The sequence below is a fragment of the Orcinus orca genome, chromosome 14, assembly GCF_937001465.1.
Source record: "Orcinus orca chromosome 14, mOrcOrc1.1, whole genome shotgun sequence".
Taxonomy (NCBI): Eukaryota; Metazoa; Chordata; class Mammalia; order Artiodactyla; family Delphinidae; genus Orcinus; species Orcinus orca.
The window spans coordinates 74,539,198-74,546,603 of record NC_064572.1 but is presented as its reverse complement, the minus strand read 5'-3'; the positions used below and the strand labels follow the sequence as shown (position 1 = coordinate 74,546,603).

Below are 7,406 nucleotides of genomic sequence, written 5' to 3'. Positions count from 1 at the left end.
ATTCAGCCCTATAGAGAGGAAGTATTAGCTAAATTAATTACTGTGTATAAATCACTTATAATAGTGCCTGGCAAATACTAAGTACCATATATATTTATTAAATGAGTAAATGAATAAATTCTACTCTGGATATAGTTCACTGAATCCTCTTCATATCATGAGATCCATCATATAATTTTCCGAACAATCTTATATTGATAATCATGCCCATCGTACTTCAATTCGTTCAGCAAAATTTACAAAGCACATGTCCAGCGCTGTTTTAGGTGCTGAGAATACCAGCAGTAAACATTTTTAGTAAAGATTAAAATATTAGCAAAAAGCAAGTAACTTCAGATTAAGGGTAACTTCAAAATAGTTTGAGAAATTATTTCAAAATATTTTGCCCTGAAGAGAGGAGCTTTTTTCTTTTAAATTTAGTTGGCAAACTAGTTGTCATCCTATGTCAAGTGGAGTGCTTCCTTGAGCTGCTTTCAGTTGCTAATGGCGGTACCAAGAAACTGTGAGCTGTAAATACTCAGTGCTTTTCTACAATTTAAGTGGCACATAGTTGGAAGTGGGGATGAGGAAAAACGAGGACAGAATATAAATAAACTAACAAACAAGATGACAACACATTGGCTCCAGCCTGTGCTGCAGGGACCTACAGAGCAGTAAGAGACTCTCCAGGGCCTGGTTAGCACATCCAAGCTCTTCTGGCAATCTCTCTGAGCATCATTTGGTCTCATAGTTTTCTCAGAACCATGAGAGCCAATGATGAGAATTCAGGTAATTCCAGGAAGCAAGCAAGTTAATTGGAGACCTGTTTTGAGAGATTATGACGGTGAGCAATTGCTGTGTCTCAAAGACACTGCAAGGAGTGGGGGTAAGATAGGACAAGGAGCATTTCATGGCTTTTTTTTTTTTTTTTTTTAGAATTTTGGGAACACAAGAGCTTTAATTGTTCTGCTTTGTCTTTGTGGGAGAGGATTTGAATATTTATTTATTTATTTGGCTGCACTGGGTCTTAGTTGTGGCGGCATGTGGGATCTTCGTTGCAGCACGCGGGCTCTTTAGTTGTGACATGCGGGATCTAGTTCCCTGACCAGGGATCGAACCTGGGCCCCCTGCATTGGCAGCATGGAGTCTTAACCACTGGACCACCAGGGAAGTGGTGGTCCTTCATGGCATTTTGAGAAGACACCTATTATATCAGGCAGAGCAAACAATGGTCGATTCAATGGATGCATCACACCAGGGCACATGGACTATTCTGAGATCAGAGTTTCAGTGGTATTGATTGTGGCCTCGAGCAGGTAAATTTTAATAAAATCAATAAATCTGACAACACTAGCAAACAAATGCCTCCCTGACAAGGACTGGGAGCAACTTCACACCTAACTTTTCTGGAATGCCTCCTCTCTGCCTGTGCTAATCCATTGCTGTATTAATTAAAATGGCAGATGCCTACTATAAACCAGGTACTCTTTTGTTAACTCGTTTGATTCTTGCAAAAAAATAAATTTTAGAGATGAATAAGCTAAGTAAGTTTAAGCAGCATGCTTGAGGTCACCTGGCTAGTAAGTAGCTGAGTCAGCATCTGCACCCAGGCCAGCTGACTGTAGAGCTTTTGCTCTCAGCAAGGACACCAAATTCCTAGTCACCCGAATCCTCAGCTCTAGCATAGTCCAGCACCTAGAGAATGCACAATCACCACTTATCAAATAAGTGAATGAATTATAAATTATTCAGTGTTCTCTTAACTACTATTTACCTAAGCAGTTGCAAGACCAAATTATACAATGCCAAGGAAAAATTAACACAGGCATATAAACAGTATCACAATAGATCTCTGTACCGGGTAATTCAGATTAATTTGTGCAGCCCAAGGTACAATTTGCTCTGCAGGTCATTGAAAAAGAATATACCATTCCTTGATTATTACAGTATACAAAAATGGCATGTATTTCTTGCTAGAGAAATGGTAGAGTCTCTAGGAAAGATTCTTGCTTTTTGCCAGTTTTTGCTCTAGCAGGATATGGGAGAAGTCATTGACTTCAACAAACACAAAGAGCTGTCCAGGCAGTGGACTGCCCTTTGGTATCCGGACACATTTTAGTTGAAAGGAAACAGAGCTTTGTCATTGCATTTTTTTTTAACTACATTTTAAAAAAAAAAATTTATTTATTTGGTTGCGCAGGGTCTTAGTTGCAGCAGGCGGGCTCTTTATTTGTGGCTCACCGGCTCCTTAGTTGTGGCATGCGAACTCTTAGTTGCAGCATGCATGTGGGATCTGGTTCCCTGACCAGAGATCGAACCTGGGCCCCCTGCTTTGGGAGCACGGAGTCTTCTCCACTGCGCCACCAGGGAAGTCCCTGTCATTGCATTTTAATGTGTAATGGAAAACAATATTGTATTAGGACCGCTTCAAATTATATTTTAAAACATATCTTCTATTTACAAATATATTTTTATATTTTAAAAATATTTGTTTTCTGTACTGAAAAGCTCCTTTGGCAGACATTTTGCTAACAATCCAACAATATATTAAAATTTTTTTGCATTAACTACTTTGGTTGATTGATTTGCCAACAGCCAAGGTAAAAGCTCTTTGAGCTTCAACGTTTATTGGATGGGAAAGGATTACAACATGTAAAATTCCATCACATATTGTAAAATAAAGATATGGCCCCGATAGACCCAAGATTTCAAGGCCAAGTACAGTTAGTTTGCCAGTCGCCGACTTATTGACATTTCTTATTCTGATCTAATTAATCGACATGAATCAAACGTCTGTTGTAAAAGATATGGAGAAGATAGAGATAGTCAAGTAGAGAGCTATAGAATTAATCATGGGTGCAATCAATTACTGTTTGTACATCATTATTAAAAAGGAAAATTGAAAAAAAAACTTTAAGCAACCTCAAATGACATGAGTATAAGTTTTTGTGGAGTATGTTCCCTTTAATATTATTAATTTTGACCATTCTCATTACTCTATCCTCAGCAGAATGTCCTTTCTCTGAATGAAAACTAATTTTAAATGATTTAGGAGCACCCTGAGGTGACAAGAACATCTAACAGATTTAGCAACACTCGGCCTTAAAACCTCAAGTGGCTTTAAAAATTGAAAGGCACAAAACTGAATGATTTTATTCATGTCAAAGCACTAAAAAACCATGTTATGTTTGCCTGAAAATGTGTAAATTGGAGTATTTTTTATTCTGTCACATTTTGCTTAAGATTTTAAATTTCAATGTTTATTTTACTTTTTAGCTTTGTTGAAAGAATGATTTTTAGCGATTAATAAAATTAGTTTCCCAATTCATGTGACTGCATACGAGGGGCTCAGGTGCCCGACTTTGGATCTGGGCTCATTTCACTCCTTCACACCATCTATAAGTTCTTCCTTTGGAATGGTTCTGGGAAATATTCACTGAGATTTGCTAGTCTGAAATATGCTACAGATCTTTCACATGTGTAATTCACTTCCAGGCCTCTGCTTCTGTGCTAAGAAGTCCTTGACATAATTTGACATGCAATGCCAGTATGACACCCACCTCCTGGAATAAGGCTGGGTTTATTTATGCTGAGAGACCTTATATTTGTGCGTAGTGATGAGCTTGGACTATTAATCAAGCAATTTGATCAGCTTGAAAAATTCGATAAGTTTCATACCATCAAAAAGTCCAGTAGTGGGGATATGATATGAACTTGAAGGAAGCTGTGGCAAAATAGCTAAAGAGTATACGTTCTGGAATCTGACCACCTGGGTCTGATCACTTGATGAAACCTTTTTGTGCTTCAGTTTCTTCGTAGGTACAATGATGATGAGAGTAGGTACCTTGCTCGTAGTATTGTCTTGAGATTCAAATGAAATAACAAGCCTATACCATCTACTCTTTCATGCAGTTTGAGCACTGAATAAAAACAAGCTGTTGTCATGGTAGAGAGTTCAGAACACCAGCACTGAACATGGCTCTTCCAGGCAAGGAAGAACAGTGCAAGGTCATAGATACCAGGCAAAAGACTGCAGTCATGCAAATTGGCATAATGTCATTAAAGGCTGGCCTCATCCTTAGAAAAGAATCCCCAAAGCAGTACATACAGTAGAGGCCAGCCAGGGAGTTACAGTGGAACTCCTTGTGTCTAGTGATAAAGAGAGCAAGGACTGTGTGTGTGTGAGTGTGTGTAGTTTTTGTGCTGTGGATCACATTGTTATGAAGGAAAAAGCTGTTACCTGCTACAAGTTCTTAGGCAAAGTGTCCCTGTAAAGTGGGCATCGCCCCACACACCATGATAGACCCGAAGTCAGTTTTCATTGATCTCTCTGGTGAACCTCAGGAAGGATGTTTTGAAAAGCGTTTGTGTAAAACATGAAGTTAATTCTTAAAAGTTTTGTAGATAATCCTCCCTGACATAGGTACTCCTAGAAGGTTCTGTGGGACTTACGTGTAGGCTCTAACTGCCACTAGGTGGCAGAGGAACGTTATGAAACCAGCCAATCATCACACACTAGGAAGCATGCATCTCCCTTTCTTTCTCATCACCTGGCGGGAGCCCAGTCTGCAGGATCCTGAGAGATCTTTCCTGTAACTTGGGCTTTTAGTCCCCGTCTTTGCGTATACTCAGCCCCCAGACAAGTCTGTGACCCTGGATGGCTGGTACTAGCATAACCTAGCGTGTGATTCTACTGTTGCCCAAATCCCTAAACAGAAAATATCAAAAGCTTTCCAACCTTTGAAGAATTTTCAAGTCTCCTAGAGCTGGACATTTGGAAGAAAGGCAACATTCCTGCAGCACTTTGCAGATGTTTGTTAGAGAGAATGAGCCCAATGCGCTGCAGAGCCGTCTCGTTTCTGGCTGGCAGATCCACTTCTCAAACTGCCCACTCCCAGGAGGGGCCAGCAACACTACTGTTATCTAAATCTTTAACTTCTTAATCTAGTTTCTAACACTCCAAAATTTGGGAGGCTAATTTGGATTAAACTTGAGCAACTTAATCAATGGGTCTTACTTTTCTTTCTTTCCCTTTCTTTCTTTCTTTCTCTCTCTCTTTCTTTCTCTCTTTCTTTCTCTCTCCCTTTCTTTCTTTCTTTCTTTCTTTCTTTCTTTCTTTCTTTCTTTCTTTCTTCTAGAAAGCACTATTTTTATTTCTGAGCTCTGTCTCAGCTATCTCCTATCTGGAGAGAGTTTAGGATGGGATTGATCAAGCAGCATTGCAAGCAGAGAGGAAATGCCCTCCTGGAAAAAAGAGCTGCTTTAATGTCATATCACCACCACATGAAGAAGAAATCCAGCAGGCTCTGCTTTATGACTCTGAATTTTATTACATTCGCTATAGATTGCTAAAAATAACAAAACTTTCTCCTGTCGTTTATAACCATCCAATTAATTGTTCCAATTTCTGGAGAAAAACTAAAGGTAGCTAATGGAGGCCCTTGGTTTAAGAATCAAGTCCTCCTCTTCTATTTCCACATGACAGATGTGACTGAGGAATGAAACAGGGCCGGCTGAGATGACAGCAGGGCATGCAATTCATATAAAAAGGATGAGGACCTTACAGTCTGAAAAGACACCTTATCGAGGTGACAGGAAGCTGGGTTCAGAGCAGGCAACTGCGAGTGTGTCCTCTGGTGCAGTCCCCTGTCTCCTACCAGTGCCCTAAGTCACTGTCAGTTAAAGCCTCAGTGTGTCTGGGATCTGTTCAGGGCCTCCATCTCCGGCATGGGCAGTGCTCTCTTACTGATGAGCTACTAGCCTTTGGTGTCAACTGAGATGTTGCCAGACCATTTTTCTGTCCATCCAGCCCTCCCTTCTGCAAGTGACAGTGGCCATATGCTCCCTCTGGAGCTGGAGCTTTCCAGCTAAGGATCTGTTTCTCAGGTTAGGAAGAAAGTGGGAGAGAAAATCCAGCTTTCAAATTAAGGGCACATGAAATTCGGGGCTTCCAAATTAAGTCAACACAATCATTTCCTTCTTTGAAGGAACCCTAGGCCCCCGAAAGCCTGGGCTGGAGGTTCAGCCCCTCCTGCTTCCTATAGGGTTGTTGGAAACGCAGCCATCTATGAATCAAAGGAAGCCTGCGAGCGGCCCGCCTGCCCGCGGTCGGGGGCGGGGCGGAGGTGGAGAGGAAGGCAGACGAGGAGTTTCTGAGCCGGCTAATCTCTTTGTCCGGGTGTCTAGGCAGGGCTTTGAAAGGTGCCCTGGGAGTGGGGAGCGAGCTGGGAACCGCTCCCCTTAGGAGCTTCCAGACACTTTACTCGACCCGCGGCTGTGAGTCCCTTTTCACTTCCTAAATCATCGCTTGAGGATTTCCCACGGCTTGAACCACGGCTCTGCCCTTCTTTTCCTTCAAGAGCCTCACCTCCATCTGCGCCCCTGCCGTCCCCCGCCTCCCTGGGTGTAGAGCCCCGTCTCATCTCCTCCTTTGGCCCAGGGCCCCTCGCAGCCCACGGGGACACTTATCAGGCTTCCCTGCCGGGAACCTGGTCTCCTCTAAGTGGTTTTCTCTCTGGAAAGGAAAACCTCACTCATTTCTGTCTTTCTCATTCTAGACGGTTTAACCCTGGCTTGACATGTAGGGAATTTTTCTCAGGGAGCCGTTTCCATTTAATGTAGGATAATATTTGCTTTAGTAGCTGGGTATGTTGCTGGAGCTTTGGTATTAAAACTGAGGTGTATCTAGAAATTTGCAAACTTGCTTTAGTGGGGAGTGAAAAATATGGTTTTCCTTAATAAAATCTTTAGTAAAGGACTTGTGCTGCATTGGGAATGCATCAGTAGTGCGTCCTCTGTGGTGGCTGTTTAGATGGGCAATCAGCCACTGCCCCGGGGTCCTTACACCTCATTTTATGATGTTTGGGGATCAGCAGACTTAAATTTGCCTTTATTTCAAAGGCCGCTGGAAGAGAGGGAAGAGCTGCATTACTTAGAGCTTAACATGTCTAAGATTCACACACCTCCCAAGCCGCCGTATCGCCCCCATGTCACAGTCTGGGTGGGATGACAACTTCCCCACTCTGCATGAAGGTCAGAGACTTTGAGATTGTTCTTTAGTGGCATGATTGGAATCTTTGCCAGTTGTGCATATATTGATAAAAATCTAATGATCATCCTGAAAACTGCAAAGATGATGATAATGAAGACACAGAGGCATATTTTTAAGGAATCCAGTTAAAGTACAGTACTTACATTAGTAGACAGGAATGCAAATTCCCAAAACACTTAGGTTTTGGTCCTGGAGCTGGGCAGGGTACAAAAGCACTCAGGTTGGTCTTCAGCCAGAGCATGGCTGGAGAACCCCGATTGTGACTGCTGCACACATGGCTTATGTCGCTGTCACTTTCAGCAGTTACTATTTTAACCAGGTCAGTGCCTGATCTCTGCCTGCTGGGAAAGTCAGCTGTGTCCTTCCTCCAGCCTCC

General features: G+C 42.1%; 1 non-coding gene across 1 annotated transcript; it reads right to left on the bottom strand.

Annotated features, from left to right (window-relative positions):
* Nucleotides 1–1,076: 1,076 nt before the first annotated feature.
* Nucleotides 1,077–1,149, bottom strand: TRNAW-CCA (transfer RNA tryptophan (anticodon CCA)). Its single transcript has one exon. It is a non-coding gene; the product is annotated as a tRNA-Trp (tRNA).
* Nucleotides 1,150–7,406: the final 6,257 nt, after the last annotated feature.